Source organism: Schistocerca nitens, chromosome 2 (assembly GCF_023898315.1).
Source record: "Schistocerca nitens isolate TAMUIC-IGC-003100 chromosome 2, iqSchNite1.1, whole genome shotgun sequence".
NCBI lineage: Eukaryota > Metazoa > Arthropoda > Insecta > Orthoptera > Acrididae > Schistocerca > Schistocerca nitens.
Genome location: NC_064615.1, coordinates 1,024,378,409 through 1,024,393,188, shown reverse-complemented (window position 1 = coordinate 1,024,393,188; position 14,780 = coordinate 1,024,378,409).

The following is a 14,780-nucleotide window of genomic DNA, read 5'->3' as shown; positions in this document are numbered from 1 at the left end:
AAACGGAACTTGGATGGCGTGTACAGGTACAGCTGCCCATGCAACTTCAACACGATACCACAGTTCATCAAGAGTAGTGACTGGCGTATTGTGACGAGCCAGTTGATCGGCCACCATTGACCAGACATTTTCAGTTGTGAGACATCTGGAGAATGTGCTGCCCAGGGCAGCAGTCGAACATTTTCTGTATCCAGAAAGGCCCGTACACGACCTCCAACATGCGGTCGTGCATTATCCCGCTCAAATGTAGGATTTCGCTGGGATCGAATGAAGGGTAGAGCCACGGGTCGTAACACATCTGAAATGTAACGTCCACTGTTCAAAGTGCAGTCAATTCGAACAAGAGGTGACCGAAACTTGTAACCAATGGCACCCCGTACCATCACGCAGGGTGATACGCCAGTATGGCGATGACGAATACACGCTTCCAACGTGCGTTCACCGCGATGTCGCCAAACACGGATGCGACCATCATGATGCTGTAAACAGAACCTGGATTCATCCGAAAAAATGACGTTTTGTCAATCGTGCACCCAGGTTCGTCGTTGAGTACACCATCGCAGGCGCTCCTGTCTGTGATGCAGCGTCAAGGGTAACCGCAGCCATGGTCTCCAAGCTGATAGTCCATGCTGCTGCAGACGTCGTCGAACTGTTCGTGCAGATGGTTGTTGTCTTGCAAACGTCCCCATCTGTTGACTCAGGGATCGAGACCTGGCTGCACGATGCGTTAGAGCCATGCGGATAAGAAGCCTGTCATCTCGACTGCTAGTGATACGAGGGCGTTGGGATCCAGCACGGCGTTCCGTATTACCCTCCTGAACCCACCGATTACATATTCTGCTAACAGTCATTGGATCTCGAGCAACGCGAGCAGCAATGTCGAGATACGATAAAAAGCAATCGCAATAGGCTACAATCCTACCTCTATCAAAGTCGGAAACGTGATGGTACGCATTTCTCCTTACACGAGGTATCACAACAACGTTTCACCAGGCAATGCCGGTCAACTGCTGTTTGTGTATGATAAATCGTTTGCAAACTTTACTCATGTCAGCACGTTGTAGGTGTCGCCACCGGCGCCAACCTTGTGTGAATGCTCTGAAAAGCTAATCATTTGCATATCACATTATCTTCTTCCTGTCGGTTAAATTTCGCGTCTGTAGCACTTTATCGTCGTGGTGTAGCAAATTTAATGGCCAGTAGTGTACAAGGGAAACTAGATGATTAAAAAAATGGTCTCTTGCACGGAAACCAAGTATTTCCGGACATAAATTCATTAGACCTTTATCCTTTAATCGATGAGTCCCTAGAGTTTGTACATTGTGGAAAAAAATTACCCTGTATGTTTCAGGGAAACATCGTTAGAAAAAATCTTTGAAGTTTCTTGACCGATTTGCTTCAGGTATATATGAGGTTGCAATAAATGTTTGGATGGGTTCAAACTATATATATTTGTTACGGGATATTTGTTACTGGCATAGATATTGTTTCTCCTTGTAAATAATTTGGGGAGAGGGTGGTGAACAGAGAGGGGGGAAGGAGGAGGAGATGGACAAACAGTGGGGGAAGATGAAGATGGATAGAGAGAGGGGGCATGAGGACGTTCGGACACATATCCAATTCCGATACATATTTCGCAATTGTCAAGCAGTACTAGCTTCACTGGTGTATTAAAAGCATGATTTGCATGCAGACTGTTTCTTCATGAGGGTCCACGATTCTTGTTATGATAGTTTGAATCTTAAAAAAATTGACCTTCAGGTCGATGTAAAGTCATATAAAAAAAAACACATCAAAAAAAGTTTTGTATCCCCCCAGTTCCCTGAACTCCTGAAGACAGACGTTGACTGTGGATATTGTATCACAGACACAGTCCCTTTGACTGTTCAGAGATGTTACTAAACTCGCACAAAGATGTAAACAAGTATGCATGAGCAGCGCCTATTAGACGCAGGGGGTCCGACAGCCGATCAGTTCCAGTCGTTCCACCAGGAAGGAGGTCCACGGCTCTTGTTGTCTTTAGTCCAACCATGACTAGACGGTCAACACCGCGTTTCGATCGCGTCCGCATTGTTACTTTGTGCCAGGAAGGGCTCTCAACAAGGGAAGTGTCCAGGAGTCTTGGAGTGAACCAAAGCGATGTTGTTCGGTCATGGAAGAGAAACAGGAACTGTCGATGACATGCCTTACTCAGGCCGCCAAAGGGCTACTATTGCAGTGGATGACCGATACCTACGGATTATGCCTCGGAGGAACCCTGACAGCAACGCCACCATGTTGAATAACGCTTATCGTGCAGCCACAGGACGTCGTGTTACGATTCAAACAGTGCGCAACAGGCTGCATGATGCGCAACTTCACTCCCGACGTCCATGGCGAGGTTCGTCTTTGCAACCACGACACCAGGCAGCGCGGTACAGATGGGCCCATCAACATGCCGAATGGACCGCTCAGGATTGGCATCACGTTCTCTTCACCGATGAGTGTCGCATATGCCTTCAACTAGACAATGGTCGGAGACGTGTTTGGAGGCAACCCGGTCAGGCTGAACGCCTTAGACACACTGTCCAGCGAGTGCAGCCAGGTGGAGGTTTCTTGCTGTTTTGGGATGGCATTATGTGGGGCCGACGTACGCAGGTGGTAGTCTTGGAAGGCGCCGTAACGGCTGTACGACGCGTGAAAGCCATCCTTCGACCGATAGTGCAATCATATCGGCAGCATGTTGGCCAGGCATTCGTCTTCATGGACGACAATACGCGCCCCCGCATATCTTGTTAACGACTTCATTCAGGAAAACGACATCGCTTGACTACAGTGGCCAGCTTGTTCTTCAGACTCGAAGCCTATCGAACATGCCTGGGATAGATTGAAAAGGTCTGTTTATGGACGACTTGATTCACCAACATCTCTGAGGGAACTACGCGGAATCGGCGTGAGGAGTGGGATAATTTGGACCAATAGTGCCTTCATGAACTTTTGGATAGTATGCCACGGCGAATACAGGTACGCATCAATGAAAGAGGACGTTCTACTGGTTATTAGAGGTACCGGTGTGTACAGCAATCTAGACCACCACCTGTGAAGGTCTCGCTGTATGATGGTAGGTTCCGGAACTCTCGGAACCGAGGTGATGCAAAACTTTATGTGTGTATAATATGCACTAATAGTCATATCGCAAATACGACGAATGGGTTGGTTAATTCCGTAGCAGTGACACCACAATACATTCATAGGAAGTTACTGCAGTATCTGCCAGCCAATGTCGAACTGACAGCAGGTTGACATGTGCTGTTTGTCACCATCGAGCAGGAACAGCATTTGCGCGTCTCATGTTATTTGGATTGTCAAAGAAAAAAAAAATAATTGCGTAACGTTCTTCTTTTCATTCGATATTAGAATTAAAACAACCATAGACATAATGAGAAGACGTTCAAAGGGAACTCGTTAATTTGATAAAAGTAAACATTAAGCAGATGTCAGCGGTGAGGAGATAAGGAAGAAATGATTTGTTCTTTGAATCGTAATTCTGTTCATTGAAGGGTTAGTCTTCACACGTACATTACAAGATTAGGAAATCAATTTACCTGAAATGTCCCAAGGGGCTACTTCTTCGTCTTACGCAAACGAAGTTATCCATAAACTGATATACACCATCTTGATGTTAAAACGTTTGTCTTACGACCACTCCACACGCAAATTACAAATTTATGAAATTAATTTACCTGAAAACTCCCAAGTGCCCGCTTGTTATTAGATAAACAAACTCATCCACAAAGTGACGTACGTCAGCCGCCATACCTGTTGTTCCAACGGTTCTGCCACAAGTGACATCACAAGGCAGTTGTTTTCCGTAGGGAGCAAACGTATAAAAACGTTACCAGAAACGTATCTGCCAGAATCGATTTAACTATCAGGCAATTGAGAAAACGTGCCCGTGCGTTGTGTTACGGCAGTCGTATCCGTCATGTGCCGGGTGTTACTATTCAAATTCCTTCAATTAGCCGAGCTCTTTCGGACTGTTATGGTTAATACATCTTTGAAGAGTAAGCGTTCGATAGGGTACTTTTAGTTTCCCGGGAGGATCAAACACAAGGCAGTACAGCCTCAGTCTATACTCGTCCACAGAGAGCTATGGCGCCACTCCTGCAGACCGGAAGACGTGCGGGTGTAGTTAAGATCCTGCAGCCGCTACTTTTACTGACTGCGCTCTCTGGAGTACCTCTGTGTCGACCACGTGGCGTTTTTCTAGCTTCCTGCTCCCGTGTCTACAGTATCACTGTGTTAACAATAGTGTTGTACTTAGGTTACAACGGGATACAAGAAGCGTATTTTTTACTGGAAGAGCAGTTTTGGCACAAATGGGCCATACCAGGTTTAGTTATTTGCACATTAAGCACCACTATGTCAGCTTCTTCTATACTGCTCTTCTCGTGTAACCGCAAAAAAACGTTCTTGGAATTTACCGAGGACATCCACTTCACTGACATCCTTGTTGGATTCACTGCAGTGCAAAGAGACGACAGATTAACATTACCTCTGGTTTGTATGTCATCTTTCATTCTCTCAGGTTCTGTTGCCACCATCTGTTATTACGTCGTAGCACGACGACACTTTCTTGCAGCTGTCGTTGTTAACAATTTTGTGACATTTCTGATCGTAATCCAGTTTGCAGTAGTTTCTTCATTCCTCTGTCTAAGATTCAGGACACTCAATGCTGCACTCAAGGAATGCTTTCAGTATGAACTCCAGGACTGTCGGTCACGTGATACGTCATCTGTGTTTAAGAGAACCGCAGTCCGCTGTGTTCCTTCTATGCACCAATTACACGTTACTCAGAGGCGCCTGCCACAAGCGAGAAAGCGCGTATTGGAGATTCAGGTTTGCCATATGAAACTAAGGAAACTGGTTTCCTCTGTGACTGACACATACGCTGCCATCATCGCTATACATATAGTACAGAATCTAATTACAAGCATCCAGTATGTATTCTTAGCCATTACATGTTTATTATATTGGTCGAAAGAGACACCGGCAGAGAACGTAATCTTCATATGTTATAGTGTTATATTGTTTCTACAAATAGCAACGTTAGTTGTTATCTGCCAAGCGACATCTGCGGATGCGAACAGCACAATCACAATCTCAGAAGAATTACTGACGTTGACTATCGCAGGTTTGTACCCGTATGATTTACTTTTCTGGCTTAGATAAAACTCATTGTTTTGTCGTGGTATAGTGGGAATGGTTTTGGTCGGGGGAGGGGGGGGGGGCGGTATGGTTGATGGCGATGCGGGTCGTGGGAGATGGAGCAAGAATTCAAATATTTTCAGTCATAATTTGTTCTCTAGATGGGATGAAATAAAATTGTTGAGCACAAAATGTTTCGGAGGTCTATTCCATTTTCGAAGACTACAGCGGACGTTTTTGGGTGTTACATCCGTGACAGTTTATTTCAGAACAGTAAAAGCAGGACAGAGTTGATAGTTCTATGAGAGAAGCTTTTCAGACGAGATGAAGAAACAAACTTGTGGTTTCTTTCATTTGACCATAATCACTTTTTCGCAGTTGGGCGTTTCGCTTCTCTTCACCTCTTTCTAAAACTTATTTAGTATGCTAACATTGCTTGATTCATATTCGAATGTTGAACTATATACTTCTCAAAGAAAGTATTAAACTGAGACGAGTAATTTAAATTACTCAGTATGCTAATAAATTTGTCAAACCTCGTGTTATGTAAGCAAAAACATAAAAGTGTCACACCTACAAAAATCATTTTATAACATCATCCGTTGATGTCTCAGAATGTGTCCTCTCAACCGATCCCTTCTTTTAGTCAAGTTGCACCACAAATTTCTGTTCCCTTCATTTCTATTCAATATCTCTCCAGAAGTTACTTGATCTACCCATCTAATCTTCATCATTCTTCTACAGCGCCACATTTCAAATATTTCTGTAACCTTTTTGTTCAAACTGTTTGTCGTCCGCGTTTCACTTCCACATAAGGCTACGCTCCAGACAAATGCTTGCACAAAGGTCTACATCTACATCTACATACATATTCCTTAGGCCACCGTGCGATGCGTGGTGGAGGGCACCCGGTACCACTAATTGTCATTTCCTCTCCTGTTTACTCGCAATAGAGCGATGGAAAAAGACTGTTTGGACGCCTCCATATACGCCCTAATTTCTCGTATCTTATCTTCGTGGTCCTGACGTGTGATGTAAGTTGGCGGCAGCAGAATCGTGACAGTCAGTTTCAGATGTCGGTTCTCTAAATTTTCTCAATACTGTTTCTCGGAAAGAACGTCGCCTTCCCTCCAGGAATTCTCAGTTGAGTTCCCGGAGCTTCTCCATAACACTTACGTGTTGTTCGAATCTACCGGTAATAAATCTAGCTGCCCGCCTCTGGATTGCTTCGATGTCTTCCTTCAGTCCGACCTGTTACAGATCACAAACACTGGAGCAGTGCGTCCTACATGCGGTCTCCTTTACAGATGAACAACTTTTTCCTAAAATTCTCCCAATAAACCGAAGTCGACTGTTTGCCTTATTTGCCACAATTCTCACATGCCCTGTCCATTTCATATCGCTTTGCAACGTTACGCCCAGATATTTAAAAGACTTGACTGCGTCAAGCAGGACACTAGTAATACTGTATCCGAACATTACAGTTAATTGAATGAGATTTTCACTTTGCAGCGGAATGTGTGCTGAAATGAAACTTCCTGGCAGATCAAGACCGTGTCACGCCCGGGTTCCCGGGTTCGATTCCCGGCGGGGTCAGGGATTTTCTCTGCCTCGTGATGACTAGGTGTTGTGTGCTGTCCTTAAGTTAGTTAGGTTTAAGTAGTTCTAAGTTCTAGGGGACTGATGGCCATAGATGTTAAGTCCCATAGTGCTCAGAGCCATTTGAACCATTTGAACCACGACCGTGTGCCGGACCGAGACTCGAACTCTGGAGCTTTACCTTTCGCAGGCAAGTGCTCTACCATCTGAGCTACCCAAGGACGACTCACGCCCCGTCCTCACAGTTGTGCTTCCGCCAGTACCTAGTCTCCTGCCTTCCAAACTTCACAGAAGCTCTCCTGCGTGTGGCTAAACCATATCTCCGCAATATCCTTTCTTCCAGGTGTACTAGTTCTACAAGGTTCGCAGGAGAGCTTCTGTGAAGTTCGGAAGGTAGGAGACTAGGTACTGGCAGAAGTAAAGCTGTGAGGACGGGGCATGAGTCGTGCTTGGGTAGCTAGCTCATATGGAAGAGCACTTACCCGCGAAAGGCGGAGGTCCCGAGTTCGAGTCTCGGTCCGGTACGCGGTTTGGATCTGCCAGGAAGTTTCATTACAAGTTTATTCTTCCTACTCAACCGCATTAACTTAAATTTTCCCGCATTTAGGGCTAGCTGCCATTCATCATACCAACTAGAAATTTTGTCTAAGTCGTCTTGTATCTTCCTACAGTCACTCGACTTCGACACCTTACTGTACAACACAGCATCATGAGCAAACAGCCGAAGATTGGTACCCACTCTATCCTCCAAACCATTAACGTATATAGAGAATAATAGCGGTCCCATCACACTTCCCTGGGGCCCTCCTGACGATACCCTTGTCTCTGATGAACACTCGCCGTCGAATTATTTAAGAAGTCTTCTAGCCACTCACATATCTGTGAACTTATTCCACATGCTGGTACCTTCGTTAATAGTCAACAATGGGGCACAGTGACAAACGATATCCGTAAATCTAGAAATATGGAATCTGCCTGTTGTCCTTCATCCATGGTTCTCAGTATACCATGTGAGAAAAGGACAAGCTGAGTTTCGCACGAGCGGTGCTTTCTAAAAACCATGCTGATTCGTGGACATAAGATTCTTAGCATCAAGAAAGTTCATCGTAGTCGAACTGACAATATTTTCAAGGATTCTACAGCAAACAGAAGTTGGGGATATGTCTGTAATTTTGCCGGTCCGTCCTTTTACATTTCTTATATAGTGGACTCACCTGAGCTTTTTTCCAGTCGCTTGGGACTTTGTGATGGGCGAGAAATTCACGATAAATGCAAGCCTGGTAAGGGGCTAATCCCGTAGAGCACTCTTCGTAAAAACCAATTTGGATTCCATCCAGACGTGGTGATTTATTTGCTTTCAAATCTTTCAGTTGTTTCTCTACGCCAGGGATGCTTATTACTACGTCGTCCATACAGGAGTCTGCCCGATGGTGAAATGATGGCATATTCGTACAGTTCTCCTGTGTGAACGATTTCTTGAACATGAAATTTTAAATTTCAGCTTTCGTTTTGCTATCCTCAGCTGCTGCAACAGACTAGTCAACATGGGGATGAATGGAAGCCTTAGACCCGCTTAGCGAATTTACGTACGACCAGACTTCATCGGATTCTCTGCCAAATCTTTTTGCTAAGGTGTAACGGTGGTACTCTTCGCGTATAGATGTTTTCAGAGATGCGCGAATCTTTACTAACGTTCGCTTGACGTCATTTTGTGCGTCCTCTATTGAACCTAGAATGCAATAGCCTCTGCTTTCTATTTTACGAATTTCGTTATTAAACCATGGTGGGTCTTTTCTATCCTTTATCCACTTACTAGGCACGTAACTCTCCAGACTACGGTTTACAATCTGCTTACACTTTGCCCATCATTCCTCTACATATATCTTAGTGGAACTAAGTGATGCTAAATTTAGAAATTTTTGGTAAGATCTTATGGGACCAAACTGCTGAGATCATCGGTCCCTAAGCTTACACACTACTTAATCTAACTTGAACTAGCTTATGCTAGGGACACCACACACCCATGTCCGAGGAAGGACTCGAAGCTCCAACGAGGAGCAGCTGCGCGAACCGTGACAAGACGCCCTACACCACGCAGCTACCCAGCGTGGCTAAGTGATGCCAAATCACTGTCTTAGTCTGCTTATCTGCTTATCTGCTCTATCTACCAGAAATACTCTCATAGCCTTCTTGACTGATTTACTAACTTTTGTAATCATAATTGTTATAATGACATCATGATCGCTAATCCCCGTTTCAATACGACGTTTTAGATACGGTAGCTACAAGGTCTTGCAGACGCTTCAATATGTATTCGATGTTAACAAATTTCTCTTCTTCAGAAATGCTTTTCTTGTCATTGTCAGTCTATATTTTATACCTTCTCTACTTCGGCTGTCATAATTTATTTTAATGCACAAATAGCAAAACTCATCTAGACTTTAGTGTTTCCTCTAATTTCCTCAGCATCATCTAATTCGACTACATTCCATTACCTTTATTCTGCTTTTGTCCGCGTTATCTTATATCGTCCTTTCAAGACACTGTTCATTCCGTTCCATTGCTCTTCCAAGGCCTTTGCTGTCTCTGGCATTATTACAATGTCACTGACAAACTTCAAAGTTTTTATTTCTTCTAACTGAACTTTGATTACATCTCCTACTATTGCTTTGGCTTCCTTTACTGCTTGCTCAATGTGCAGGTTAACTAACATAGCTTACAATGCTGTCTCACTCCCTTTCCAAACACTGCTTCCCTTTCAGGACTATCGACTCTTGTAACTGCCTATGGTTTCTGTGCAAATTGTAAATAGTTTTTCGCTCCCTGTATTTTACCCCTGCTACCATCGGAATTTCAGAGTCCAAGTCTACAAATGCAATAAACGTATATTTTTCATTCCTTAACACATCTTCTAAGAGAAATCGTAGGGTCAATATTGCCTCTCCTGTCTCTACATATCTCCGGAATCCGAACTGATATTCTCTGCTAAGGTCAGGTTCTGTCAGGATTAGCGTTAGTGTTTCTCAATCATGATTTATTAAAACTGATAGATCGGTAATATTCACTCTTGTCAGCACCTCCTTTCTTTGGAATTGGAATTATTACATTCATCTTGAGGTGTGAGGTATTTTACACGTCTGATACATCTAGCGCACCAGATGAAATAGTTCTGTCATGATTGGCTCTCCCAACGCTGTCAGTAGTGCTGACGGTTTGTCGTCTACTCTAGGCGCCTTGTTTCCACTTAAGTCTTTCAGTAGTCTCTCAAATTCTACTCGCAGTGTCATATTTCCCATCTCATCTTCATCCACGTCCTCTTCTCTTCCTATAATATTGCATTCAAGTTCATTTCCCCTGTGCAGGCCCTCTATATACTCTTTCCACCTATCAGTTTCCCTTCTCTACTTGGTACTGGTGTTCCATCTAAGGTCTTTACATTCTTACAGCTGCTCGTCCATTATCCAAAGGCCTCTTTAATTTTCATGCGGGCTGAGTCTCTCTTTCCCGTAGTTATATAGGTTTCTGCATATTCTTTCATTTGTCATCTAGTGATTCCTGCTACGTTTTTTCTTTTCTTTTACTTCCCGTCACATTCATTATTAAGGCTTTTTTATTCCTTTTCGCCTCCTTCATTTCCTGGCTTCATTTTTACATCCAAAGATTTCTATTAGGCCTTGTCTTTTTACCTATTTTGCCCCCTGCTGTCTTTACTATTCCATCTCTCAAATCTACCAACATTCGTCTTCCATGTTTACCTTTCCCTGGTGTAATCAATCGTTGCTTAATGCTAACTCTGAAACTTTCAACAACTTTGATTCTTTTAAATTACCTAGGTCCCACGTCCATAATTTCCTAGCTTTTTGCAGTTTCTGCAGTTTTAATCGACAGTTAATACCCAACATATTACGGTAAGAGGCCAAAAGTGCCCCTCACAACGTCTTACAGTTTAAAATATGTTTCCAAAATCTCTCTTACAATTGTATAATCAGTCTGAAACCCACTGGCGTCGCGAGGTCCGTCTCGTGTATACAACCTAATTTCACGGTTCTTAAATCATAACTATATGTGTAATTTCTTGACTCATTACATATTTCTTCTGTCCCCTCACCATCTGCGCAGCTAGTTGGCACATAAAGTTATACTATTGTGGCGGATGTGGACTTTGTGCTATCTTGGTTAAGATAATGCGTTCATTACGTTGTTCATAGTAGCGTACCCGCATTCCCATTTTCTTATTCATTATTAAACCTACTCCTGCATTACCACTATATTCTTTCGTATTTATAACTATGAACTCACCAGACCAAAAGTCCAGTTCCTCCTACAACCGAACATCGCTAGTTCCCACTGTATCTTACTTTAAACTGTCCACTTCCCTTTTTAAATTTTCTAACCTACCTCCCCATTTAAGGGATATAACATTCCATGCTGCGTCAAGTACAATGCCAGTTTTATTTCTACCGATGGCGACCTTCTCCTGAGTAGTCTTCGCTCGGAGATCAGAAAGGGAGAACTACATTACCTTCGGAATATTTTACCCAAGAGGATGACTCTGAGCACTATGGGACTTAACTGCTGCGGTCATCAGTCCCCTAGAACTTAGAACTACTTAAACCTAACCAACCTAAGGACATCACACACATCCATGCCCGTGGCAGGATTCGAACCTGCGACCGTAGCTGTCGCGCGGTTTCAGACTTTAGCGCCTAGAACCGCTCGGCCACCCGGCCGGCCCCAAGAGGATGACACCATCATTTAACCGGCAGTAGAGTTACATGTCCTCGGGAAGAAGCAGATAATAATACCTATAACCGTCAATGTAGGTCTTGAAAACGGAGCTGTAGCTGCGAAACACATTGAATTTAAACAAAAAGAGAAAAGTATTGTTACTGAAGGCGGTATGTTGCTAGTTAAAGTAGGCCTAATTTATAACCTACAGAAATTAAAAGCCTATGGTAGTATGTTGTTCATAAGTAACGATTTCACTTATTTTGCAAAAATGCGTAGCTGTAGTTGTAGCAATAAATAAATCACTTTTTTTGCTCACTAACGAACATTCACTTTATGATGCGTTTCCTAATATATACGTCATCAAATCTATGGTGCAAAAGTAAAAACATTTACACATCAGACAAGGAAGATAACTAACTGTCAAACGAAAAGGAAAACTTCATGCACATACTACTAACACTAATACAGAGTATCTCGTTAAACTATGCTCAGCGTGTACATAACCTACAATTTACGGAGACGATAAAAACTTGTAACACTAGATGCTGATGAGCAACTATGCTGCTACTTGAAGAAAAAAAAAACAGGGCCAAGGACGATCTAGTTCTGCACAAAAGATAAAAATCTCAGTACTTTAATATTCAGAAACTACTTTTTTTTTTAATTCGTGATTCATTTCTGTCACCAGCTGACGTTACTATCAATTAACGCTCAACAGCGTGTAGGAAAACACAAATATTCACAAAAGCTACAAAGTTAAATACACGAGTTTATTAGGAAGACATATAATTTTTTTACAAAAATGGGAAAGATATATGTACGATGCGCACAATTCAGTACTCAAATTAGTGGTATGTTCAGGAAAGGGTCTATCTAGCCTTGTATACACAGTTCAGTCACATTAACGTAACACCGTCTACGTTTCAATTCAGTGTGCAATAACCACCAACAGATGGTAGATGGGAGCACTAGAAGTGGAGCATATACCCTACTGGTCATTAAAATTGCTACACCAAGAAGAAATGCAGATGATAAACGGGTATTCATTGGACAAAGATATTATACTAGAACTGACATGTGATTACAATTTCACGCAATTTGGGTGCATAGATACTGAGAAATCAGTACCCAGAACAACCACCTCTGGCCGTAATAACGGCATTGATACGCCAGGGCATTGAGTCAAACACAACTTGGATGGCGTGTACAGATACAGCTGCCCATGCAGCTTCAACACGATACCACAGTACGTCAAGAGTAGTGATTGGCGTGTTGTGACGAGCAAGTTGCTCGGCCACCACTGACCAGACGTTTTCAGTTGGTGAGAGATCTGGAGATTGTGCTAGCCAGGGCAGCAGTCGAACATTTTCTGTATCCAGAAAGGCCTGTACAAGACCTGCAACTTGCGGTCGTGCATTATCCTGCTGAAATGCAGGGTTTCGTAGCGATCGAATGAAGGGTAGACCCACGGGTCGTAACACATTTGAAATGTAACGTCCACTGTTCAAAGTGCCGTCAATTCGAACAAGAGGTGACCGAAACGTGTAACCAATGGCACCCAGTACCATCACGCCGGGTGATACGCCAGTATGGCGATGACGAATACACGCTTCCAACGTGCGTTCACCGCGATCTCGCCAAACACGGATGCGACCATCACGATGCTGTAAACAGAACCTGGATTCATCCGAAAAAATGACGTTTTGCCAATCGTGCACCCAGGTTCGTCGTTGAGTACACCATCACAGGCGCTCCTGTCTGTGATGCAGCGTCAAGGGTAACCACAGCCATGGTCTCAGAGCTGATAGTCCACGCTGCTGCAAACGTCGTCAAACTGTTCGTGAACATGGTTGTTGTCTTGAAAAACGTCCCCATCTGTTGACTCAGGGATCGATACGTGGCTGCACGATCTGTTACAACCATGCGGAAAAGATGTCTGTCATCTCGACTGCTAGTGATCTGAGGCTGTTGGGATCCAGCACGGCGTTCCGTATTACCCTCCGGAACCCACCGATTCCATATTCTGCTAACAGTCATTGAATCTCGACCAACACGTGCAGCAACGTCGCGATACGAGAAACCGCGACAGGCTACAATACGACCTTTATCAAAGTCGGAAACGTGATGGTAGGCATTTCTCCTCCTTACACGAGGCATCACAACAACGTTTCGCCAGGCAACGCCAGTCAACTGCTGCTTGTGTATGAGAAATCGGTTCGAGACTTTCCTCATGTTAGCACGTTGTAGGTGTCTGCACCGGCGCCAACCTTGTGTGAATGCTCTGAAAAGCTCATCATTTGCATATAACAGCACCTTCTTCCTGTCGGTTAAATTTCGCACGTCATCTTCGTGGTGTAGCAATTTTAATGGCCAGTAGTGTATAAAGCGAGTCAGAGAGAGAGAGAAAGAGAGAGAGACAGAGACAGAGACGGAAAACAGTGCAGTCGTTGTCGTTATACGGAAACGGAGTGATTTATCTGACATCCGAAACAGCAGCACCGCTGGGTTTCGCGCTAAGGGTGGAAGCATTTAGGGAACTGCTACGTATGTAAGCTGTTCACGTGCTGCCGTGGTTAAAGTGCGCCGTGCATGGCAAAATGGCGCTAGCAAAAAATTAAGTCGAGGCAACAGTGGTCCACCACGGGCCACGGAAGTCAGGGGTGAACAACGGATGCGACTAGCAAGTGACTAACGAGGTGACACAAAGGCCTGCCTACAGTGTCTCCTAACCACCGTCCAGCTAACGTTGCTCCATACGTGCCTCCACAGAAGACATCTTGTCCATGCGCCCCTGCTGACTGCTGTTCATAGGCTGCACACTAGCAGCCTAACTGTACGTCCACTGAGGTGCGACAGATGGCCTCTTCACACGAATCACGTTTTTTGCTCCACTGGATACATGGCCGTTGACGTGCACAGCGGAGAACGTCTGAAAGCAAACGTCTTGAGACCAGGAGGGAGCGTTATAGTCTGCAGAATGTTTTCGTGGCATTCCCTGGGTGGTGTCGTCATTCTGGAAGGCACAATAAATCAACACACGTGTGCATCTATTCTTGGGGCAGTGTCTACCCTCACATGGAGTTTGCTTTTCCTCGGCACGATGGCATCTACCAGCTGGACAATGCAACGGGTCACTGGCCAACAAACGCCTCGGATTAAAAACCTACTCGAGAATTTGTGTGACCACCTCCATCAGGCTGTTCACGCCGTGGGTCCTCAACCGAGAAGCCTAGCGCAGCTGGTCACAGTACTTTCAGAAATTC